We start from the raw sequence: 27004 nt of genomic DNA on the forward strand, positions 1-27004 counted from the left end.
TTAAAAACAGATTTCTATCCCCCTATAAAGAGACTTCAAAACATAACTGGTAAACCCATCAGCAAGGCTTAAAGCCTGGCATTGATTTTTCCTAAGAGGTCACATTGTACCCTCCTCTGCTCCCCCCCCCCAGGGCTAGACTTAGGGGTACAGAAAAAACATTGCTAAAGGTTTCTTGATTTTTATGAAGACCCCAGGTCTAATTTCACAGCTGACATTTCCCATTCCCCCTTAAAGAAATGTGTCCGCAACTTGCTTAATTTCTCATAGACATGTTAGAAGTAGGTCTGGAGGAAGCATTTGAAGAAGAGGATAGTGATCTTATGGGATCAACACAAAGAGGGTATTTCAGGTGTCTGCAGCAGTGTGGAAGAAAGCAGAGAGATAGTTAAGAGAGACATGGACAAATCTGAGGTGGAGGCTGATGACCCTGCTGGAGTGGAGATGGTGAGTGGCAAAATATTTGAATAACTTGAATTTATCTAGCGCCTTTCATACCTATTAGTTAAACCTCACGACGCTCCTATTTCACAGACGGGGAGACTGAAGCATGAATAAAGTTAAGGCGCACAGTGGCAATGTGGAAAGCTATTGTACTTTTATGCTTCAGGTTATTATTGCAAGTTAAAAAGTAATTCTTTCAGTTACAGATGCTGAAAGGGATGCTGATAAACATGGTTAAATATGCAAGTCCAGCTATTTATTATTTACCATTTCTTTCTTTAGAAGTGTACAGTGTAAAACCAAAGGCCCATCCCGGTGCTACAGATACCTCCCTCTTGTGCTGCAACTTTGTTTTGTTGTTTAAATTTTACAAAAATAAATCTCCATACTTGTGATTTTCAGTCTAAGTAGAAATAAAAATCACAAACACTCTTTCCGCAGAGGTGAATAAATTATAAACAAGGACAAAGAGGATACAATTGACCAATGTCTCCAAGCCAGTGTTTGCTAGGGAATTACTATTCCAGTCTTTGAAATCAATTAATACATAATTAGATTCCTCAAGAAAGGACAAACAAGAGCTGCCATTCACCCCCTCCTTCTCCCACATGCATCCCAAAGAGAGACCCGGTCTTTAGCACAAACCAGACAGACAGCATTCTCCAGCAGTAAAAACATATTCTGGCTTTGGGTGTTCATTTAACAAACAGATCCTTGAACCTTGCTTCTGTTTTCAGTTTATTTCAAACATGTGTCTTTGTCTTCAGTTCATTAAAACATGTCTCTTTTGAGATCTATTTTTACATTTCAAGAATCCAGTATTGTACTTTTGTGGTGGCAGATGGCTCTAGACATCCAAGCATAAGCTCTCTTTCCTGCTTTTCCTTTCTGAATCCCTTTCTGTACTACACTTGAAACCATGTTAATAGCGCCCTTGTTTGCAGTGTCCAAAACTAGATCTCAATTGAGGAACATGGTAAATGTAGGGTTTGGTCCTTTCTCTACACTAAACTCAAAATATTTTAACCACAGTGAGCACCACTGCTTGTTGTGTAACTGAGTCACACAACCTGGTACTTTTCATAATGAGGATGGGACCTTAACTGTCTTTACACCACATCCTTGGGTTTACTTCATGTTAATATAATATAGGTCTAGGATGGTTTGGTTAGCTGTTAGCTTTTCTCTTGAGGGATTGGCAGCCTAAGTAACCTTGCTGAGCTATAGCAGGGGGAAAGTAGTAGTCACTTTCTAAGAGGGTGCAGCAAGGTCTATGGAACGCCTGAAGGGATTTTGACTATGTTGGACATAGGATAATTTTCTTGTGTAAAAAACCCCGATTCTAAGGGCATGAGAAAATATATTGTCAGTACAAGACAAATGTTAAGGGTTGTTAAACACAGCAGTAGCAGCTACCCACTTATTGGATCACCTTATTGAAGCATTGGCTTAGATGCCCTGTCCATGCTAGTGGTTGATGAACTAGCAACAGACACATCAAAGATCAGTTATCAAACATGGATCTGAGAAGACTATTTTCCAGCATGGTGGTTAGCATAATTTATCTGTCAAATATGTACCAGATTCCCCCCCTCCCCCCACAACAGTCATGTGACAAGCTATAGACTAACCCACTGGGTAATCTGGTTTGTAACACAGCCTGTAACCAGTTAGACAGTTTAAAAACAGTTTCAAATAGAATGACAGAGCCCTAATGTTGACTACATCTTATTAAATAGCAAGTACTATACAAGAGGGCAAGAAGTATAGTAAAACTGACAAAGAAGTGACTTAGGGACTTTAGACAGGTGAATCTGGATCCTTTATAACAATAAGGAAATGTTCAAAGCTGTGTATTTATGGTTGAATAATAATTGAGGCAGAAGGGGTAGAACAGATACAGCAGTCTCTTTGAACTCCAGTGTTCCAAGGTTCTGTATAGTTATATCAAGTTTAACATGGTTCATTGTTTATCCTGCGTTACTTGTAGTAACTAACAGGGGCTGAATAGCAAACACTAAAGATAAACTGTACAGGTGGAAGTGCTCCTCAAAGCTTTTCTTTTGACTTCTGTTCCCAATACAGATTGGAAATCTGAATCCAGCCTGCTTGCACTCCTGCCCAGAGTAAATACAGGTGACAGAATGATCCCATCTTTGCTGTAAATACCATCAGTAACAACCTGATAGCATTTACCTGTTCAGTCTTGCAGGGTAGATGGGCCCAAACCCTGTTTGAACCATGCTTCCAGCTCTACATTTCTAGGATTCTATGCTCCTGAATGGTGGAATAGTGTAAACTGTATTTTAGCTACATCAGGAGAAGAGTATTATAAACCAGACCCGCACCATGGTAGGAATTACAGTATCAATGGGACTCGTGGTAGGACACCATCTCCAAAGGAATTAAATTTCTGTCTCACTCTGTGTCAGACACCAGGATATCTGGAGACTGAAGATTTCTGTTTAACCACAGGACAGGATAGGACAGCAATAGTACAAGCTAATGAAGTCTCCATGTTCATTCACTCCTTGTCCTCCTGTGTCAGAAATTATTCCCATTTCAGAAATCATAATGAGTCCATGGCATCATTACTTTCCTTTCTAATATGAGAGTGAGCAGGATAGACAGAAGAGCCTAACTGAGGGATAGATTATGGTAGGATCCATGGGTCTGAAGCCCGGATTAGAAAGGGCCCTTGAATCCACAAAGAAAGATTTGGAGAGGTGGAGAAGAGGGTGAGGGAGTTACACGAGAGAACTAGAGAGCAGGAATTAGCATTGATAGGGCAGGCAGAGTCTTTGGTTTGTTTGGTGAGGGAGAAGAGAAAGAGGACTCTTTGGCTGGATCTAAAACCCATTAGTCTTAATTTACCACTAAGAATGCCCACTCCCTTCCCTTACTCCTTGCCATCTTCCCTCTTTTATTTCTTTCCTTGTTCCTTTTAAAATGTTTGTTTAGACTTACCTAGTTCTAGCTCTTTCATTGCTGCAAGCTGCGTTTGCTTGGAGAAAAGAGTGCCAAAATGGAGGCCAGGCAATTTATACATTAAGACACTCCCACAATTATTATTAATTAGGGGGAACACCTGGAGCCTTCTACAGAGCGCAGCCAGAAAATCTGAGTTGTCTTCTGGAGAGAGAGATCCCGACTAACATTTTTTTCACTGCATATAGGAAATAAAGAATAGATAAGGGCTGGATAGAACATAATAAAGAAAAACAGACAAGTGCAATAGAAATGATGTCACCGGTATTGGTTTTTTTAGGCCTTAATTCTGCAAGATGGATTTGTGCAGGGTCCCACTAATGTCAGTGGGGCTCTGTGCAGATAGAGGGGTTTGCCCACATGGAGCAGCTTGCAGGACTGGGGCCTCAGATCATTAACTGTTTGGGGCAGGTCCTATTTTGTATCTGTAAAGCACCTGCCCCACTTCGACTGCTAGATGTATAGATAATAGCTGGGGTCTATAGTAATAACTTTTAATTGTATTATCCTGTCTGGTTTTATTTTGATCACTCTACTTGCATGTAATAGCCACAATTTATAACAGAGCACACAAGAACTGGACACAATATTGTTGTTTAGCACTCCTCATTCTCCATCACTCAAGGCAGTTCGATAGACTCTCTAGAGTGTTACTATACATGCCATGCAGGGACAGTGGTGATGTCATCAATTGCATTCTAAGTCAAATATGTAAGTGTAAACCTATCTACAGAAACTGGGATTCAATCCTCCATAATAATATTCTTAGAAAGGAGAACCTATTTAAAGGAACATGTTTATTCACAAATATTTTCAATGCAGTTAAAGAAAACAAAGAAATCCCCTTTTCAATTCTTAGCTAAAATAAAAAGGATGAATTGTGTTATGAGTGATCATCATAATTATGTCACAAGGTACAACCATCATAGAAAATTAAAGATAAAATATATAGATTATGGTTTATAGGGCCAAATGTGACCCTTACAAAAACTGTTACAGACTAATGTTCTTCAGATTAAAAATATTTCATTTCTATTTTAAATTGAAATCTACCAGATTCATCACTGAGATGGGGAAGCATCAGACAATTATCAGTGCTGTTCTGGGGTCCACAAAAACACAATGTTGTATGTGCTCCCTCTACTGGCTCTGCAATAGCAGCTAACTAAAAATATACATGGAGTCACACTGACATCTGATGATGTAGAAGCCCCGTGTTTGGAGAGAAGACAATAATGCCATCTGAATTTGAAAGCAAACACCCCCTCCCCAAATGCTAACATGAGCTTTGTTCAGAAGACAGGGGGAAATGGAACATTTGCAGCATGGAAAAGCACAAACTCAGTAAGGAAAACATTACAATTTTTTCTGGTTTTACAGACAAAGAAAAGAAAAACAAAATTATACCCACCCCCAATCCTGTGTTCAGACAGCTGCTCCTGCACAGAGCTCCAAGCAAGTATTTATTTAATATTATTTGTTTTGTAGTAGCACCTAGAGGCTACAATCAAGACTGGAGCCTCATTATGTTAGGCACTGTATATACACAGAGTGAGAGACAGTCCCTGCCCCTAAGAACTTGCAATTTAAGCATACAAGACTGGCAAAGCTTGTGAGGGGAAACAGAAGAACAGAGAGAGAGAGAAAGTGACTTTGTTAAGATCACAGAGCAGCTCAGTGCCAGGAATAATAATAGAACCCAGATATCCTGCTTCTCAATCTAGTGCCCTATCAACTAACTAGACCATGCCGCTTCTCAATGAGTTCTATGCGCTGCCCTGCAGTCCCTCCATGTACTGTCAATTGCAGAACTAGGGACCTAAATGTCTGAGAAAAAAGTTTAAGTTCTGTTGTTACCAGTGGCCATTTTAGACTTGACTGCCCGGTCAGCCAACACCACCTTTGATTATGAGCAAGGCAAAAAAGTAGCTGATCTGCAAATAGAACAGTTCTTTTATTAAGGATCTTCCAGTTATCTTCCAGGATAAGTTGTGCATCAGGCAAAAACAGAGAAAAAGAAATAATCAGTCAGCCTCTCAACTGAGCCACAATGCCTAAAAACACCTATATAATACTACAGGTTAAGTGATCCTTTCGGTGCTGGAAGATATAATTTTTATTTCAATGCATAGCTGAATACAGCGGATTTTAATAACAGTTACAAGATGCTGAAGGGAATGGCTGGTGCCATTAGAATGGGAAAAATAAAAGTTCTTGTGCCGCCTATGTTCTCATAGTAGTTGGATTTTTCTGCTGAAATGATCAGCAGTGAAATGGTTAATGTTAACACTACATTTTCACCACTGCTCTTCAGAATTAACTCACCACTGAGATAAGGGGGCAAGTCTGCATTAATATTAAAACTACTGCTTGAGATTTTCAAAGCAGTCCAGGGGACTTAGCCACATTCTATAGTTAGTGAAGAATGTGTGGCTAAGACCTCTGTACTACTTTGAAATTTCAACCATTTCTTTCTGTCTGCCTTCAGCAGACTCAAGACAGCACTGCATTGGTTCACACTCACTTCACATTTGGAATGTCACATTCAAATTACAGGGCTAGAAATACCCCACTCTCTTTTTTTTAATGGATTATGGGAGGCCTAAATTTGGCAGAAACTACTGGTACCACCAGAGAGGTTCAGGAGTAAAGAAAAAAATAATTGGACTCCTCGCATTGGGGTATCTGAGGACAGACGTATCTGAGGACTTTAATTTGCCATAGATCAAGTAGAATATTTAAGCATCTGCTAATTAAAAGAGAAAGGAATTAGTAACCCTTATGGAGGATCCATTTTTATATAAATATGTGTTGAAGGCAACTCATAGACTTTAAGGCCGGAAGGGACCATCATGATCATCTAGTCTGACCTCCTGCACATTGCAGGCCACAGAAGCTCACCAACCTCCTCATGTCATAGACCCCTGGCCTCTGGCTGAGTTACTGAAGTCCCCAAATTAAGATTTAAAGACTTACAGAGAATCCGCCATTTAAACCTGCAAGTGACCCAGGGCCCCAGGCTGCAGAGGAAGGCAAAAAAACCCCAGGGTCTCTCTCTGCCAGTCTGACCTGGGGGGGAAATTCCTTCCCAACCCCAAATATGGCGGTCGGTTAGACCCTGAGCATGTGGGCAAGACCCACCAGCCAGACACCTGGGAAGGAATTTGTTATAGTAACTCAGAGCCCTCCCCATCTAGTGTCCCATCATTGGCCGTCGGAGATATTTGCTGCTAGCAGTCGCAGATCGGCTACATGCCATTATAGCTAGGGAGACTTGTCATGCCTAAACTACAGAATTTAAACTAAATTTAGTTATTTAGAAAAGATAAGTGATGTGACTTAGAAATGAATGTAATGCTAAGGATATATGGGAAATAGGTTAGGAGGATAGGTTAGAGGACTGCACTGTCCCCAGGCAAAGGCAGGTCTACGTGATTGGGGATTCCATACTGAGAAGGTTGGACAGGCCTGTGACCAGGGCCGATCCGGAGAACAGAAGGGTGTGCTGTCTACCGGGCGCTAAAATACGGGATGTGGACCTGAGGTTGAAAAGGATCCTAAGAGGAGCAGGTAAGAACCCTTTGATCATCCTTCATGTAGGAACGAATGACACGGCTAGATTCTCGCTAGAGAGGATCAAGGGAGACTATGCCAGGTTGGGTAAGACGCTCAAGGAAATTGAGGCTCAGGTGATCTTCAGTGGGATCCTACCTGTCCCTAGGGAAGGGCGCCAAAGGGGTGACAGGATCGTGATGATTAATAGTTGGCTGAGGGAGTGGTGTTACAAGGAGGGCTTTGGGATGTATGGGCACTGGGAGGCTTTTGGGGACAGACAACTGTTCTCACGGGATGGGCTCCACCTAAGTAGGGAAGGAAGTAGACTTCTAGGAGGGAGGCTGGCTCATCTGATTAAAAGAGCTTTAAACTAGACACTGGGGGGAGACGGTTGGGAGAGGTCCAGGTGCTCTCCACGCCAAATTTATACATTGGGAGTGAGAACAACAGGATAACAACAGATATAGCCGGAGAGGGACGGTTAGGTGTAAGGAAGGGGGGGGGGAACGGATACTAGATCGACAGGTCATACTGGTAGTACTGTGTCCCTACCAAGTTGGGTGAAAAGGGTGAGAGGAGCCAAACAGCAAAAATTAGGATGTTTGTTCACCAATGCGAGAAGCTTAGGTAACAAAATGGAGGAACTGGAACTCCTGGTCCGGGAATTGAAACCGGATATCGTAGGAATAACCGAAACATGGTGGAATGGTAGCCATGACTGGAGTACAGGTATGGAAGGGTATGTGCTGTTTAGGAAAGACCGATGCAAAGGTAAAGGTTGGGGAGTAGCATTGTATGTTAATGAGGTGAAATGTAATGAAATAACTAGCAATGCAATGGATAATATGGAGTCTGTTTGGGCAATGGTCACATTGGGGAAGAAAACTACTAGAGCCTCACCTGGGATAGTGATTGGGGTGTGCTATAGACCGCCGGGATCTAGCCTGGATATGGATAAAGAGCTCTTTAATGTTTTTAAGGAGGTAAATACTAATAGGAACTGTTTGATCATGGGGGATTTTAACTTCCCGGATATAGATTGGGAAACAAATGCTAGTAATAATAATAGGGCTCAGCTTTTCCTAGACGTGATAGCTGATGAATTCCTTCATCAAGTAGTTGCTGAACCGACAAGGGGGGATGCCATTTTAGATCTGATTTTGGTGAGTAACGAGGTCCTTGTTGAGGAAATAGTTGTAGGGGACAACCTTGGCTCGAGTGATCATGAGCTAATTCGTTTCAAAATAAATGGGAGGATAATCAAAATTGCATCTGAGACTAAGGTACACAATTTCAAAAGGGCTAACTTTACTAAATTAAGGCGACTAGTTAGGGAAGTGGATTGGACTAACATATTTAGGGATCTAAAGGCAGATGATGCCTGGGGTTACTTCAGGTTGAAGTTGCAGGAGTTGTCAGAGGCATGTATCCCGAGAAAGGGAAAACGGCTCGTAGGTAGCAGTTTTAGACCGAGCTGGATGAGCAAGCGTCTTAGAGGGGTGATTAAGAAAAAACAGAAAGCGTACAAGGAGTGGAAAATGGGAGGGATCAGCAAAGAAACCTACCTTATTGAGGTCAGAGGGTGTAGGGAAGCAGTGAGAAAGGCAAAGAGCCGGGTGGAGATGGACCTAGCGAAGGGGATTAAAACCAATAGCAAAAGGTTTTTTAGCCATATAAATAGGAAGAAAACCAAGAAGGAAGAAGTGGGACTGCTTAAAACTTTAAATGGAGTGGAGATTAGGGATTATCTTGGAATGGCACAATATCTGAACAAATATTTTGCCTCGGTCTTTAATGAGGCTAATGAAGGGCTAAGGAATAGTGATAGAGGGACTGATGGGAATGAAGATATAGGGGTAGACATTACAGTATCTGAGGTAGAAGCCAAACTTGAACAGATAAATGGAAGTAAATCGGGGGGCCCGGATAATCTTCATCCTAGAATATTAAGGGAATTGGCGAGTGAAATTGCAAGCCCGTTAGCGATGATTTTTAATAAATCTCTAAACTCGGGGGTTGTACCGTTTGACTGGAGATTAGCTAATATAGTTCCTATATTCAAGAAGGGGAAAAAAAGTGACCCGGGTAACTACAGGCCTGTTAGTTTAACATCTGTAGTATGCAAAGTCATGGAAAAAATTTTAAAGGAGAGAGTGGTTACGGAGCTTGAGGCCGATGGCAACTGGGACAAATTACAGCATGGATTTATGAAAGGTAGATCGTGCCAAACCAACCTGATCTCCTTCTTTGAGAAAGTAACAGATTTTTTAGATAAGGGAAATGCGGTGGATCTAATATATCTTGATTTCAGTAAGGCGTTTGATACGGTACCGCACGAGGAATTACTGGTTAAATTGTAAAAGTTTGGGATCGAAATGACAATCCAGAGGTGGATAAGGAGCTGGTTAAAGGGGAGACTGCAGAGGGTTGTATTGAAGGGGGAACTGTCGGGTTGGAGGGGGGTTACCAGTGGAGTTCCTCAAGGTTCGGTTTTGGGTCCAATTTTATTCAATCTATTTATCGCTGACCTGGGAACCAAGAGTAGGAGTGGGCTGATAAAGTTTGCGGATGACACCAAGTTGGGAGGTATTGCAAATTCGGAAAAGGATCGGGATATCCTCCAGGGAGATTTGGATGACCTTGTAAACTGGAGTATTAGTAACAGGATGAAATTCAATAGTGAGAAGTGTAAGGTTATGCATTTAGGGATGACTAACAAGAACTTTAGTTATAAGCTGGGGATGCACCAGTTGGAAGTAACGGAGGAGGAGAAGGACCTAGGAGTCCTGGTTGATCGTAGGATGACTATGAGTAGGCAATGTGATGTGGCCGTTAAAAAAGCTAATGCGGTCTTGGGATGCATTAGGCGAGGTATTTCTAGTAGGGATAAGGAGGTGCTAGTCCCGTTATATAAGGCGTTGGTAAGACCTCATTTGGAGTATTGTGTGCAGTTTTGGTCTCCCATGTTTAAGAAGGATGAATTCAAACTGGAACGGGTACAAAGAAGGGCCACTAGAATGATCCGAGGAATGGAAAGCCTGTTGTATGAAAGGAGACTTGAGGAGCTCGGTTTGTTTTCCTTAACCAAAAGAAGGATAAGAGGAGATATGATTGAACTCTTTAAATATATCAGAGGGATAAATACCAGGGAAGGAGAGGAATTATTTCAGCTCAGTGCTAATGTGGACACGAGGACAAACGGATATAAATTGTCAGTCGGGAAATTTAGGCTTGAAATTAGACGAAGGTTTCTAACCATCAGAGGAGTGCAATTCTGGAACAGCCTACCGAAGGAAACAGTGGGGGCGAAGGACCTCCATGACTTTAAGATTAAGCTAGATAAGTTTATGGAGGAGATGGTATGATAGGATAACGGGCTTAGTCAATAGGTCAATTAAGTGCCACACTGGTAATTAGTACAATGGGTCAACGATAGAATATTGTTAGCCTTTTTCCAGAGGGTATGGCTGGAGAGTCTTGCCCGCATGCTCGGGGTTCAGCTGACCGCCATATTTGGGGTCGGGAAGGAATTTTCCTCCAGGGTAGATTGGCAGTGGCCCTGGAGGTTTTTCGCCTTCCTCCGAAGCATGGGGCAGGGGTCGCTTGCTTAAGGAGTGGGTGGATCGGCTTATGTGGTCTGCATCTTGCAGGAGGTCAGACTAGATGATCATAATGGTCCCTTCTGATCTTGAATTCTATGATTCTATGAAATAATTATCACAATTTAATAAGATTCTACGTTTTGATCGTTGGATGGATTTTGGATACAAATACAGGAACTTCTTAGACCCATTTTGTTAAAATGAAGGCTACATTAGACAATATTTATTAGTAAACGGTGTTACAGATGAAATTTGGCTAACGTTTAAGACAGATAGTAGAGTTGATCCAGGGCGAGTATATACCATTTTGTGAAATCAAACACAAAATTATAAAACTAGCGTGGATCTGTGGTGACTTAAGTGAATTATGAATGAAAAGAAAATAACAAAACAGAGTAAAAACCAGTGACACTGATAATAAAAGAAAATGAAAAGAGAGGATTTCAAAAGGGTATTTAAAGAACAAAGTGGAAAAATAAAGCTGAAATAATTGCAAAATCTATTAAGATAAACAATAAGAGATTCTTTAAACATATTAGAGGACTGAAAAATACCAGAGAATGAGTGAGGCCAATAGCAGGATTGCTGAGGACTAATTGGTTATTTACAAAGAAATGGTGGAAAAATGAAGGCCTAGATTTTCAGAAGTGACCAGTGATTTTGGTTGCCTCATTTGGGACTCCTCAAATTGGCCTGATTTTCAGAGGGTACACTTTCTAAAAATTGGTTGTCTCATGCTGGGTTCCCAAAAATTGAAACACCCCAAATCACTAGTCACTTCTGAAAATCTTGACCTAAATTGTATCTGTGCATCTGGATATGAAAAGGAGAAATATTAATCATATGTTTATGACATCAGCGTTTCTGAGTCCTAACGACAGTGACTTGGAGGAACCTGCAGTTACTGAACCAGTGGGAAGCAAGTTTCTGGAGATGGTAAAGCACCAGATAGTGATGGATTATATACTCATCATGATAGGAGATTAAGGATCAAATAGTTGCACCATTAACTACAATACTGTTCCAATATTTAGAAAGACGGAAGTTCTATGAAAAAGACCAAACTATCACCCTGCTCCTGTCCTGCAGCCTGGCCTAGCTTTGCTCTGCAGTTGCTGAGACATAGTCTAATCCTCACCAACAGTCTCACTCTCAGCAACAGCTCATGATATCTCACTCACGTGACTGCCAAACCCTTGCCTAAGGGCAGAGTCTGTGATTCTACCATACACACTACACTAGGTTACTGGGGGATGACATCAGGGATAGCAGTGCTTCTTTGACATCCCAGAGTGTGGCTTTCTCCTAAGGAAACTGAATGAACTGCACTGCCTGGGGCAAACATCCCTGGCTGACAGCTCCCAAGGACCACTGAGACAAGGAAACTGCCATTGTGAACAACGATGCATTTTCACAAATTAAATGAGCCCCCCACCCCCATGGCACTGACACTAAAAGGTGCATTCTATTTCTCCTCTTTCATACTAAGTTACCTGTTGTTATCTGTGACTAGCAAACAGATGTTCCTCCTTCAGACAAGTGCTAAACTAGCAGCAGCAGGAAAGGTCATGTATTTTATTTTGCTGACAATGCATTATCTCTGGGGCACTAATGTGTTTATTACCTTTTCCATGGTAGTACTTGCGGCTGCATACAGATGAGCTGGCCAATGAAACTCTAACTAAGCACAAAGGTTAACAGCGGGTCATTGTCTATACATGTCAGGAATCAGCATTTTCTCTGTATGTTTAGTTAGGGCAAGTGATTTTAATGTAAACACAGGCCCACATTCCAGAGGAGCCTATTACATTGAAACTATTTATTACATGGGTTTACAAAATAGAGTACATCCAAAGCAAAGACTTCAGTGAGCAAAATAACAACGGAAAATTTGCTGCCAGTTTTCCTGATTAAAGTGTCACACACTGTTCCCTCAGTCCTACATTCTTACCTTAGACAAAACTCCCACTTAATGCAGGGAATCCAGAACTAAGCTCTAGCTGACTGTGTGATTTAGAATTTCACAGAGGTTCAAATCACTCTGCTACTATCCCTGACCATCCCACCACAGTGGGTTTTGGCCAGTGGAGCTAAATAGCTGTTGATCCATTGGCTATGCTCCTGCTGCACCCCACCACTATCATATAGCTGCACAGAGACTTCTGCTGCAGATTCCCCTCACACCACCACCACCCCGCCAGTTGTTTTTTTTTAACACAACACAAATTAGCCTGTGAAACTTAATGCTACGTTATGCTACTGAGACCAAGAGTTTAGCAGGAGTCTAAAAGGCACTGGATATGGATAATGAGAACATTTGCAGTTACAGGACATCAGATAGGAGTATTAAACAAAAAGTACGGAAGGAACATAATCCAACCTCGAACAGAGAGAGAATCATCACAAAAATTCTCTATGAGCAGTTTAGTCCATAATCTCATCCAGTGGGGTTTCTTGCACCTGCTGCTGAAGCATCTGGCACTGACCACTGTCTGAGCCAGGATACTGAAGTGGATGGCCCACTGGTCTGAACCAACATGGCAACTCCTATACTCCTACATACAGCATGTCCATGACGCGAAACCGTCCCACACACCAGAACTGGAGACTTCTGTTGACCTTTCATAGGCTGCAGGACATGGCCATAAGGCATTGTAATTGTTCATGTTAAGAAGCCCATCAGTGCAATAGAGTTTTAACTGTTAAATATTGTCAGCAGTTTTAGACTGTATCCCGCATTAGGGCCCAGTTCTCCAAAACCCTTACTTGTATGAACAATCTCAGTAGGATCGCTTTAAGTAGGTAACATTAGTAGGGTTGGTACCTTTCATGGTCTGTGTTGGTTTGAAGAACAGTATACTACAGTGATCCTCCATGACTTCTGGATACAGGGAACCCCTGGAAAATGAGGAGCCAGATTCATCATTGGTGTAAGCCCATGGACTCACACTAAAGACTAAGCCGGTGTATTCATCTCATGATGGTATCTCAACCAGTATGATACACATAAGTGCATGATATACATAAATCCATGTCACACAATCCCTGTCTATGCTTTTTGGGGAGTGCAATCTACCCAAGTGCTTCCATGGAATGCTTTGAGGTGACCTATTTTCATTCAGTGCTATAGCTTACCTCTACATTTTGCTAATACAATTTTGTACTTTTTTTAGTCAGTCTTGAAGATTTATTTGACACCCCCCCCCCGCAGATAATTTATTTCATTTTGGTTCTTAGGCTAATTTTGTTGCCACAAAACAACTAACCCCAAACCTTTTTTTTCAGTTGGCTTTATACATAACCCACTGACGATGATAACTAGCCACAGCAGATGTAAGGGCTAAGTCCTACCCTTTATTCTGAATTTCCTGTCTTTTATAAGTTTAAGCCAGGCCCTTGAGGATATTTTAATGCAGAATGAAGAGTTTTAACTGTCTCGTTTTCATGTGCATGCACATGAATTATATTTCAGTATATAATTGGTTTGCAGAGTAGGAAATTCCTTGTTGGCCAATAATGGGAGAGCCCAGAGTGGGAGGGTGGGGAAAAACTTCAGTAATTTCATTACAGGCATTAGCTTCATCTAAAGATAAAATTTGTTAGAAAGTGCATCTGAAGCTTCATTAATGAATATATATATATACACACACTGAACACAAAAGACTAGCTTAAACTAACATGGAAGTTCATGCTATTCATAACAGATTTCATCTTTTATAATTACAATACAGTATAATTTACAGTTTTGGCTGCATACTTTCTAAAACATACTTTCTAAAGACACTTGCTCTGGCTCTCTAGTTTTCAAATCAGCTGTCTCTTTGCTTGGATCATTCAGCTAGAATTGTGTGATGACCCATATTTCCATCCCTAAGGGTGTCCTACAGGGACAGTTATTTTTAAGGGAAATGCCCTGATTTGTTTCAGTTTCCATACAGTTAAGTTATTGCTTCTCCATGTGTTGTAATCAAGGCTCTGTGCACTTTACAGCAAGCTGGTCTTTAATTCTGCAGTGGGTTTTCAATGAGTTAGAGATGAAAATAAAGAATAAAATAATTTACAGTAGTGCTATTATTACTTTTGATATTAAATCCAGTGTCCTACCTTGTCTACCCCCATTTTCAGTTTTCCACATACCACACATTTTTGTATTATCAGTACCTAACTAGATTTGCAGACGTTGCCAGATAGAGGTTGGAGGCATTGGGCAAGCCATGGCAGGAAGTTTCAGTTTGTGGCATCAACACATTATTTCTGCTATATGATCAGAAGTGAAATAGTTAATGTTGATACTTACATTGATTCACTGATATTGCTGAGATAGAAGAGTAAATAAATACCTTTCACCACCAACAAAACAGAGTACCAGTTCAGGTATTTGAGGTAGGGGCTGCTGAATGAATCAGAGGGGGCTGGGGGGAAGACCTAAAGATGCACAACAGCATTAACAAATAAAATTGTTTTATTTTCCATTTTTTTCCCATTTTAAAAAACAATGTTGTATGGCACTGGCATTAACAGTAAAATTATATCCTTACCACAGACGTGTGTTGGGTAACAAATACATTGGTAATCGTTGAAAACAGTGTCATGGGCGGCCAGTGACCCAGCCACTGGGGGAAGCTAGTCCCACGGCCCCTCCCCTTCTGCCTCCCGTCCCCCACAGGAGCCCAGAGCACCCCCACCTTGGTCCCTGGCCCCACTGTCAGGTGGTGAGGTCCCTGCCCCAGCACCCCTAGCCCCAGTGCGCTGGGCACCCGCGTTCCCAGGCCCAGGCAGCACAGCTGCAGTGTTCCCAGTCCCTGTGCACCGGGTGGCCAGTGCCGGGCAGCACGGTCAGAGCGCCTGGTGGGTAGCGCAGCCCCAGCCGCCCTGAGTCCCTGTGGGAGGTAGGCTGGCGAGCCCCAGCCAGCCTGGGCCAGCCAGGACAGAGTGCTGGGAACTGCAGGGGGGGCCTGGCTTGGGGGAGGAGTGTGGGCAGGGCTGCCCAGAGGATTCAGGGGGCCTGGGGTCTTCGGCGGCGGGGGGCCCCTGCTTCGGTGGTAATTTGGTGGCGGGGGGTCCTTCCGCTCCGGGACCCACCGCCAAAGTGCCCCAAAGACCCTCGGCGGGGGCCCCCCACCGCTGAATTACTACAGAAGACCCGGCACTTTGGCAGCGGGTCCTGCTTTGGCGGTAATTTGGCGGCGGCGGGGGGGGGGTCCTTCCGCTCAAAGGACCCCCCCCCACCGCTGGAGACCCGGAGCGGAAGAAGCTCCGGGGGCCCGGGCCCCGTGAGAGTTTTCCGGGCCCCCCGGAGTGAGTGAAGGACCCCGCTCCAGGGTCCCCAAAAAACTCTCGTGGGGGCCCCTGCAGGGCCCGGGGCAAATTGCCCCACTTGCCCTTCCCCCCTGGGTGGCCCTGAGTGTGGGCAGGGGCCCCGCTAGTCTGTTTGGGGAGGCACAGCCTTCCCCTGCCTATGATACCCGCCGCCCATGTTCAGTGTTGTTGTAGCCGTGTCGGCTCCAGGATATTAGAGAGACAAAGTGGGTGAGGTAACATCTTTTATTGGACCAACTGCTGTTGGTGAAAAAGAAAAGCTTTCAAGCTTACACAGAGCTGTATTCCCTTCATCTCAAAGTGTCTTTTTTCTTTCTTACCCAGGCCAGTCTGCACTTGAAAGTGATTCCTATTGGATGGGATACCAGTTCATTCAGATAGTTCACCTAAGGTTATGCATTGCAGGTCTCAAACTTTAGACAGGTCTATATAGCAGTGAAAGAAGAAGATTAGTGGTCACTGTGGGAGTTGGATTGAGTGCAGTAGTGTAACACCGACAGATCTCTGGTTGTTAGCAGTTGAGATTGAACCTGGGACCTCTGAAGCTAAATGCATGAGCCTCTACTGCATGAGCTAAAAGCCACATGCCTCCTAGTTAAGGGTGTAGAGCAGACTCACTAATCTCTCTCTAAGGCCTGGTCTACACTAGGCGTTTAAATCGGTTTTTTAGGAAAAAAAAACCGATTTATGGCTCAAATCCCACACTAGCAGGCACCCTATATTTTTTTTTAATGGCTCTTAAACGGTTTCTGTACTCCTCTCCCTAACGAGAGAATGTGCTCATTGTCGGTGGTAACAACATATCGGGTTAGGGTTAGTGTGGGCGGCCGGTATTTGCCCTGGGGAGCTGCACTCCACAGTGAGTGACTGACTCTGGAGCCTCGGAATCTCGAATGCGGGTGAAGCAGTGGTCAGAAAAACAAAAAAACTTTTGAACTTTTGATGTTTTCCTGTGCCCAGAGCGTGGCTCAGGACGGGTGGCGGAAATCAAAAATCAAAAATCAAAATAAAAGAGCTCCGATGGGACCATGCGGATGTGATCAGCACTGTAGGGCAGCTCCGTCCGTTCTATCGCTCCGTTAGAATCTCCGTTAGAATCCTTTTTAAAAATCTCCACTCAGGACGCATAGCAGGGACTCAGCGCAGCGCAGCGAAAAGCGTAAAACGAAGAAAAATGGAAAAATGGATGTGGATGGACTGGGACTGACCCTATCCACAGTTCCTGCAGCCTCTGCATTGTTTCTCTTGCTGGCTCTTGGCTGACTGACAATCAAGCACAAGGTCCAGGGCATAGGGCATGAAGCACCACCCTACCCCACCCCCACCCCCCCACCCCAGAAACCCCACAAACAATCTTTTGAATTACTTTACATGTTTACCTATCTTTACTGAATGCTGCAGATAGGCGAGAGTGCAGCACTCCTCAACATCCCATCATTGCCCCATGTCAAAAACTGATAATCATCAAAATCATCCTCAATCATCATCAATCATCATCAAATGCAAAATCAATCAAATCTATCCTCTGAAATCAGCTGAAGCAGCTGGGAAAAAGAGCTAGTGGCCGTCCTCGTCATCAGCCTTTTGGCCCCTAATTTCTGGTGGATGGATGGTGATGGATGGTGCAACATGGCATCCTCATCATCCTGCATCCAGGGGGGCTCTCCATCAGCCCCCCCCACCAGTTGTGTTGTAAAGAATTAGTTTGCCTGCTGCTCTTCTGGTGGATGCTGGGCTGTCTGGACTACACTGCTTAATGTCCTGTGCTGTCTCACTATTCATTCAGGACACTGCAGTCCAGCATTCTTATTCTTTCAGTCAGTGTGTCTTATTCCATTCATCTGTATTAATTCATCTACAAGAAGGGAAACAAGGAAAATTAGCAAGAAAGGCTGGGAACTGGGAATCAACAGGGGGGGGGGTTAGGCAAGCACCACCCCTGGAGGTTGCACACAGAGCACCAGGTACTCTAGCACACAGCCCACAGTTGGCTCAGACACATTCTATTTATTATTTAGAGGAGGGATTTTATTTTTTCAGATCAAGAAGGATTTTTTATTTCAGGGTCATTGGCAATTTTTTTAACTATTGGCTGCGATCCAATGGCCATTAACACAACAGCCAATGGGCTAACAGGCTTGGTACAGGCTGGTGGGAGTAACAATGCTGACAAGCACACTTGGGCTGATAAATGGTGGGCAGGGGCAGCAAATGGTAAATGGTACATGGTATTTAGGGAAGGTTTGTAGTTTCATTCTCAGTTGGGTAAAGGTTGCTGATTTGCAATGTGCAAGCATGCTTCTGCTGTGTGTGGGCTTGTCAAGCAAAAATGCTGCTGAATCGCCTAGCTCATGGCTGTGACAACTCTGTGGCGGCATGCAATGAGAGCATCTGCCACAAAACAAGCTCCATGATTGCCATTGTGCCAAAGCTGCTGGCAGCTGCCCAGCAAGAAAAAGGAAAAAGGAGTGACTGTGCCTTGCACCCAGAGACACAAATCGACCAGAACACGCCCTGGAGACATTTACCCACGGGGGAGTTTGGGAGGGACAGGATCGGGGGAAATAGCGCACCCGCGGAGGAGGCAGGCGGGGAAACTGGGGAACTATGGGGAAGGCTAGCCGATAATGCAGGAACACCTCTAGCACAGTGCAACGCTTGAGCCTCGGACCATGGATTTACACAATTTAATGTTTTTAGTTATTGTGAATAACTCTAAGTGATCTCAGTGCCACTAGATGGGACAGAGCACCACAGCCAGGAGGTGTGTGGGTTATAAACTTCCCCTAGCTGAGGCAGGGCGACCCAGGCTTCATGGACTTTGCAGAATATCTCAATGTGCTTTGGAATTTTTCTATTATTAGCTAAAGTGCAGTGCTATGCAACAGAAACTGGTGATAGGAATCAAAATGATTAATACTTAATACAGGCGAGGCTCATCTTACGCTGGGGTTACGTTCCGCTGTCAGCACGTAAAGCAAAAATCGCGTATAGTCAAAATTACATTGAGTGTAATGGCGGGCGGAATTGACCGCACTACAGGTACAGTATTTAAATTGTTATTTTTCTCTTTTTTTTGTTTTTGCCGACCATGCAAAGCTGAATTTGCACATGTTAAATGCACGTAAGATGAGACTCGCCTGTAGTTAAGCACAATGCACAGCTGGAAAATGTGCCAATGGTATTTCAATGCAATTTCTCAGACTACAGATTATTTTTGTTGCAGATGCTAATTGTAGTAACACAATTATATATGGTTCATACTTCGCTGGACTTGAAAGTTTCCTTAAGAAGCAATGCAAGTTTTGCAAATCTAGAAAGAACATCGTTGAGACTTGTTGAGCTGCTCAGCATAAACTCAAAAAGAACAGGAGTACTTGTGGCAGCTTAGAGACTAACAAATTTATTTCAGCATAAGCTTTCGTGGGCTACAGCTCACTTCTTCGGATGCATAGAATGGAACACACAGACAGAAGATATTTATACATACAGAGAACCTGAAAAGGTGGAAGTACCCATACCAACTAAGAGGCCAATCAATTGAGATGAGCTATCAGCAGCAGGAGAAAAAAAAACAACCTTAGCTTAAGCTGAAATAAATTTGTTAGTCTCTAAGGTGCCACAAGTACTCCTGTTCTTTTTGCGGATGCAGACTAACACGGCTGCTACTCTGAAATCAGCATAAACTGTAGCACACCAGCCATTCAAATAAAGATATTGTTTGGCACATACAGTACCCATATGGATCTTTCAAAACCATTCTTCTGCTTGGGAGCTCCTATGAAACATGAAAGTTGGTCATTTGAGTTTGTTTTATATGATTCTGGAAGATCCTTTTGTGAGGTTTGCTTTTTGTTTGTTTTTACTTCTTGAATTTGTTGCCTCTGAACTGGAAAAGAAATCTGATTAAGGACCTGCACTTTGCTTAATCTTCTAAAGACGACTCCAGCGGCAATTACCTTTAAAAATCCCAAGCGATATCTGTGCTTTCTTTGTGTGCTGATGGCTTTTAGTTTGGCCACTTACAGATGTGTAGATCTCAAACAGACCTTTAGAAGCACCAGCCAGCCAGGATATGCACAAACAAAATGACAAAGCTGTCCACCACTGTGGACATATTCTGTGCCAATAAGCAACTCCTTCTATGAGTGGCCGAACTGATCCATCTCTCTCTGACAGTCCCATTGTCTAACCTGACTGTTGACTGAAGCTTTAAAGCTATGCAGTGGATAAAAACTTACAATCAACCATGTCCAATGACTGACTCACTCATGTGACGTTTCCCCCATGTACATAAAGGCATAATTGACACTTTGCACCTTGCAGATGTTTTGCAATTCATTTGGTTCCCACAATGATATCAGAAAATAAGTCTTGTGAACTGGCAATAACTGTTTTTCCTCTGAACACGTTCTCATCTCTAAAACGTATTTAGATGCAAATTGCATCCTGCCTCATGTCATTGCTTGTCCCTCCACCCCCCATTAAACAGACTGTGCTCTTGACTTTTTGGTGTAAATAGAAAAACAAGAACATTCAGGCTTTGTAAAAATAAAATTGTGTGTCTGGCTTTTAAAAAAGAAGTCTGCCCCCTATGTATATATCTCAATGCCTTCTCCTGCCTTCTGTGCATGGCAGTCTGTTTTATTCTCCCTAATTGAATTTGCCTTTCCCATCCTTCAGTGATCCATGTCCCTCAGACAACCTAAAAAATAAACTCTTCTACTTAGAATCCATTTGCTGTGCTCTCAGTTAAAGCCGATGCTATATACAACCGGCCATATTTCATCTGCATGTGAGAAGTGGTCCACTCAAGTGAACAGAAGCATGCTCTAGTAAGGACTGATTAGAGCACTGGGAACTTCTGAGATCAAATCCCAGTTCTGCCACTGACTACCCATGAGACCTTAGGTAAATCATTTAATTTCCTTGTGTGTCAGTTTTCCTGCCTGTATGATGGGGTGATGACACTTCCTTACCTACCTCACAGAGATGTCCTGAGTAACGTCTGTGCAGCACTTTGAAGGTAGAGTGTGCTAAGAATTGTGCAATCTTCACAGGCAGCTTATGAGGGTTTGTATGGCCTTGACTGAGAGAGAAAGAGTGCACACACAGAAACACTCTTTGGAATTGGATTTACAGCAGAAATGGTCGAGCTTGATTTTTGCAAGGGCAGTCTTGAATCTAGAATACACCATTATTCCTTCTCTCAAAGGTTCCAGCTTGGGGCAGCCTACTCCTCCAGCCATAAGAGCTAGCTCAGTGGATCTCAACCTTTCCAGACTAGCGGACCCCTCTCAGGAGTCTGATTTGTCTTGCGTACCCCCAAGTAACACAGCACTTAAAAACTTAGAAAATCAGACATAAAAAACCGAAAGTGTCACAGCACACTAGTACTGAAAAATTGCTTACTTTCATTTTTATCATACAATTATACAATAAAACAACTGGAATATAAATATTGCACTTACATTTCAGTGTACTGTATATAGAGCAGTATAAACAAGTCATTGTCTGTATGAAATTTTAGTTTGTACTAATTTTGCTAGTGCTTTTTATGTAGCCTATTGTAAAACTAAGCAAATATTTAGATTAGTTAATGTATCCCCTGCAAGATCTCTGCATATCCCCAGGGGTACACATACCCCTGGTTGAGAACCACTGAGCTAGAGGCCAGCAATACCACCCCTGGGCTAGCCAGAGGGGGCCACTCAAGAGCAAAGCAAAGCACTCCACTAAAAATGAGCATCCTGCCTGGAGACTAGGGATGGAGGCTATCCTCAAACTCAGATGCCCCACAATGCACTACTGACAGACTGAAAACTCAGCCCATTGGATTAAGAGTTTTGCAATAAATAGCACAGATTGTGATTTCTTGTTCTTTGCCTGATGCACCTGGTTCTCATCTCTGTCACTTTCTCAACAGCTGATCTGAAGCTGTTAGGATGATAAATGTAGAAATAAGAATGACAGACATGTAACATACTGTTAAAGCCCCCCCAGTTTACCTGTGAGTTTCAGGATTTGTCTGACTCAGGAAAATAGCTGATCTTTCCTTTCCCACAGGAGACATAAACATGTTTCCATTGGCAATAGATATTTTTGTACTACGAACCTAGATGAGAATTTGTACTAAAGCTGAAGTAAATTTTAAATGATTTCTTTAGAGAGATTCCCTTCCACACTGATGCCTGAGTCTTCTTTATTTGGCTCTCAAATTCCTCTTGTTAAAAATCACAAAAACCTTACTCAGATCAGCAGTTGGCCTCCTTTGGAAGTAGCTGATATACATGACCCTCCGCACTATCTTAGGTGCCAAAGTTTAAGTCAACTTGATTGACACTCTCCCTAAGCATACTAGGCTTAAAAGTGGACCAGGGACTCTTGATAACATTACACAAAACAAAAGAGCAGGGCAAGTGTTGTGCTCTTAGCAGCAGCATCCTCTGGTCAGTGAACAGGGACAACAGCCATTCCAGTCTTGTTTTTCTTTAAGCAGAGCAAAGAGGCTCATTCTAATTCAGAAATCCCATGGTGTGTCTTGTTAGATAGCTGATTGCTCTACACTCGTTTTTATTTTTTTGTAAGTGAATTTAGGGCTAGCAAAAGGTGCTCGATTGACAGCGCTGGTCACTGAGGTCCTTTGTGTATTGCATGTATAGAACATAGGCAGCTGCGCTGCAGTGTAAGCTCCCCTTTTGTCCACCCCACCCTACCCTCAATACATATGGAGAAAGTTTAAGGACCACAATGCCTTATCAGGAATGCTTGAAAACCCCCCCACCCGCAAATTACCAATGCAAGTTCCTTGTGAGAAACACCTACCTGATTCTGCAACAGCAAGGGCTAATGTTACCAGGGTTTCAAACAGACATCTAGAATTTGCAGGCAGGAGCGGCTCTATGTTTTTTTGCTGCCCCAAGCACGGCAGTCAGGCGGCCTTTGGCAGCATTTCTGTGGGAGGTCCGCCCCAGTCAGGCAGATTCGGCGGCATTTCTGCAGATGATCTGCTGGTCCCGCGCCTTTGGCGTAACCACTGCTGAATTGCCGCTGAAACCGCGGGACCTGCGGACCTCCCGCAGAAATGTTGCTGAAGGCTGCCTGACTGCCACCCTCACAGTGACCGGCAGGCCTCCCCCCGCGGCTTGCCGCCCCAGGCACGCGCTTGCTGCGCTGGTGCCTGGAGCTGCTCCTGCTTTCAGGTACAATATCAGTCAGAAGAGACAATTAAACTTGTATCTTCCTGTATCACATGTGTCTACCTAAGCCTTTTTCTCACCACGAGGAATTCCTTGCAGACAGAACCATGCCCTTATTAGGCTATATGCTCCATATTCCTGCTAGCACAGGATTGTTCCCTAGACTAAAGGCAGGGGCGGCTCCAGGCACCAGCACGCCAAGCGCGTGCTTGGGGCGGCAAGCCACAGGGGGGCGCTCTGCCGGTCGCTGCAAGGGCGGCAGGCAGGCTGCCTTTGGCGTCTTGCCTGGGAGGGTCCGCTGGTCCCGCGGCTTCGGCGGACTTCCTGCAGGCACGCCTGCAGGCGGTCCGCCGAAGCCACGGGACCAGCAGACCCTCCGCAGGCAAGACACCGAAGGCAGCCTGCCTGCCGTGCTAGGGGCGGCAAAATGCCTAGAGCCACCCTGACTAAAGGGCTCTTTAACCTAGCGGAGAAAGGCATAACCAGAATCAGAATCAATGGCTGGGGTTAAAGACAGTCAAACTCAAACTAGAAATAAGGCATAAATTTTTGGCAGCAAGAGTGTAACTGATGGATTCTCAGTCTCTTGTTGTCCTCAAATCAAGACTGAATGCTTTTCTGGAGAATATGGTTCAGACAAACACAAGTTATGTGTTAGTCAATCACAAATTGTTGGTCTCAATACAGGGTTAACTGAAATAAGTTCTATGGCCTACGTTATACAGGAAGATCAGACTAATTGGGCCCTTCTGGTCTTGGAATCTATTGAAATCTTGTGAAACAAGTTTAACTAGAGTGGGACCAGATAGATACACCATCTTCACCATGGCAACTCTTTATCTGGAGGGGATAAATGGAACATCTATTCTAGTTCACCTTTAGTCACTGAAGTTCTAGAGGTGCTGAGGGAGCTTTGATCTGTGGTTTGCAAGTCAGCCCCATGCTCCTCATGGCTAGTAAAATCAAATTCGGGGGAAGATGCTTGGTCTGGTGGTGGTGGAGATTGCTAATATCTCCCTTTCAGATAAAGGGAGAGGGTGCCAGTTCCACACAAAGAAGCATATGTTAGGTTCATGGGAAAAAAATTAGTGATCTTGCCAGTTATCTTTTCTCTAATCTTAGAGATAATTATGGGCAGAGCATCTTGGGTGATATACGAAGTTCTCCGATATTCTTCACTCCCCCACATCAATCTGGCATTCATTCTGGGATTACCCTGATCTTGCTGGGTGATCGTCTCTTCCTAGTGACGGACAGAGGTCAGATGTCCATACTAATTTGATACCGGATGGTTTATTGCTGTCTCCTTTATATTCACTGGAAGAGGAAGAATGCAGCAGGTTTCCAGTCTAAGGATCTTCCTTCTCTGTTGCACTAAGCGAGACCAAAATGGATCTTCTTTTATAATCAGACCCAACTACATTTTGTGCCATGCACAAAGGTCCATGTTGAGGGCAGTGCAGAGCCGCCCTGCCACAGGGGCACTAGGGGGAGGGATTGTGCCTCAAGAAGATTGTCCAATAAGCACGCCTCTGCCATGTTAATTATATGGGAAAGTGCTAAGGGAAGAGGGCTAGGATCATATCTCTGTCCCTGACTGGGTGAGTTGCTCCCTGCTGGTGCACAGAAGTGGCAGTCCCTGTGCACTCCTGAGTACATGGACTACGATTGTCCCTGGCCCTTGAACAAGACACATAGGAGGCAGGAAAGGCTACTTGCTCCTTTCCCTACACTGCTCATCTGCCCAAGTGCCTGGGAGGAGTGAGGAAGGTTGGCCTTTGGGTTAAGGCATTAGACTAGTCTTTGGGAGAGCTGGCTTCTATCCCTGGCTGTGCCACAAGGTTTACTGTGTGATTTTGGGCAAGCCATGTAATTTCTCTGTGACTCCTGTAACATGGGGTTAGTGATAATTCCTTTGTCTACCTTTCCTGTTTAGACTGTAAAGTTGTAGGGGTAAGTACCGTCTCTTATTATGTGTGCCTTTCAAAATGGAGTCTTCATTCTTAGCTGAGACTGCTCAGTGCTACTGCAATAGGAATAATTAATAATGATGATAATAGCCCCTCTCCGTTTTGTTAAGGTTGCAGTAATTGGGAGTTGAGAAGAATGAAAAATGAGTTTGTAGGTTACAGAAAACTTTTACAGTTTAAAGAACAGCAGCAATTTGTGGTACATTTGTTAAAAAAACCTCTGGGGCTGGATATTGATCTCTCTCACACTGGTTAACCCCCGCAGAGCCACTCTTGACATATGCGGGTTTAAGTGAGATCAGAATTAGTCTCTCGGACACTGGTATGGTTCAGAGAGATCAGGGCACTAAAAAGTGGCAAAAGCATTGCAGTCATTGGGGGAAAAAAACATTTACAAGAATCCTGACATTTTCTTCCTGTTCTTCACTGAAATTGCAACAAAAAGTGCCATTAAAAATCAAAATTTGGAAAATTTCAACCAGTTCTAAACTATGGTAAAACACAATACTAGGCCTAAGCAGCAACATTTATATTGGGAATTGGATTCTGAATCTTCCAGTGTTTGAGGGTGATTGGAACCAGGGTTTGGTTCATCCCACTGTGTTTCACTTAACACAGGTTTCCATCAAAGTCGAGGCTGACTCTGCTCCTACCAATTTGATCAAGGAAGGCTCTGTTTTGACTCACCTTTCACTGCTTATGCACCATCAGGTCCTCAGCTCAGATTGGAACTGTGATAATGTACGGAACCCTCTTTCTCTCGCGTTCACACACCCAGAAAGCCGAGGCAGTTCGAAGGATGGACGGATGGGGACACACACACACACACACACCAGAAGTCAAGGCAGTGGGAAGGAGAAGACTCTGCTCATTAATTCCTTTCTAGTATCTGGCTACCATCCAGCAGATATTACTGTACTTGGGTAACCCACTGGTAAGTTTGTTTTCCAGGTTCCCTGCTGTGCCCAATCCACAGAGGACCCAAGTTTGTTACAGTCTCAGCTAGGGAGTCTTGGTTCTTTAGCTCAAGCGGTAGCAGTAGGTCCCAGTTGAATCCCTGGTGTGTTGCCCAATATGGAAGCCATGACCCCCCCCACAGACATGCCCCAGGCCCCAGGCCCTCCGGGGACACCCACGAGAATATCGTATTCTATAGTATTGTAACTTTTTTTTATGGAAGGGGCCCCCAAAATTGCTTTGCCCCAGGCCCCCTGAATCATCTAGGCGGCCCTGCTTATCTCTATCCCCTTAGCGTAACATTCTGATACAATCTTTACTTTCATGATCACATGCCATTTCTGAACCACCACAATATTTCCCTAGCTGTATACTTTGTGAGCCTAAAAAAGAAAGAAAAAAAGGAGTGCAAAAGGTATTGCATGTGTGCAACACGCAATGTCCAAGAGTCCTAACTTGATCAAATTAAAACCAGATCTCTCTGGAATACTCAGAGGCATTTCCCATCAAAGAAGGCTGTCCCCACGCCACAGTCTAACTTTCTGCCTCCCAACTCTTATGGCTGCAGAGTTGTTCTAAACAAGATTGCAAAGATTTTTCCTTATCAGGAAAAGTGCTTGGTTTTTTTTTTTTTTGGTGCCCACCTCATATTAAGAATTTGACTGAAACGTTTTGGCCCAAACTTTAAAAAATAAAACAAAATAAGCCTTTATGCAAGTAAACAAATGTGAACATCTCACTTTGAAAGGCAAAAGCTTTAGAAATTTATGAATGACTGAAAATAGGGAATTAAAATGGAATCAGTATGCACACGGCTGCCACTCTTGCTGTACTATCTATATAGAGGATGGAGATAACTATCCTTTAACACCAATGTAGAGAACCTCTCTCTTCCATTGTTAGGTTTCTAATAATACTGCCCTGACTTTGTCACTTTGCTTTACTATGCACTGTCTTAAACAGAGACAGA

The 27004-nt window shown here is 43.5% G+C and overlaps 1 long non-coding RNA gene across 1 annotated transcript; it reads left to right on the forward strand.

Annotated features, from left to right (window-relative positions):
- The first annotated feature begins 345 nt into the window (after nucleotides 1-345).
- On the forward strand, nucleotides 346-5499 carry LOC120404161. Its single transcript, XR_005597832.1, has 3 exons — nucleotides 346-447; nucleotides 4489-4776; nucleotides 4921-5499. It is a non-coding gene; the product is annotated as an uncharacterized LOC120404161 (long non-coding RNA).
- Nucleotides 5500-27004: the final 21505 nt, after the last annotated feature.

The sequence above is a fragment of the Mauremys reevesii genome, linkage group 4 (assembly GCF_016161935.1).
Source record: "Mauremys reevesii isolate NIE-2019 linkage group 4, ASM1616193v1, whole genome shotgun sequence".
Lineage (NCBI taxonomy): Eukaryota > Metazoa > Chordata > Testudines > Geoemydidae > Mauremys > Mauremys reevesii.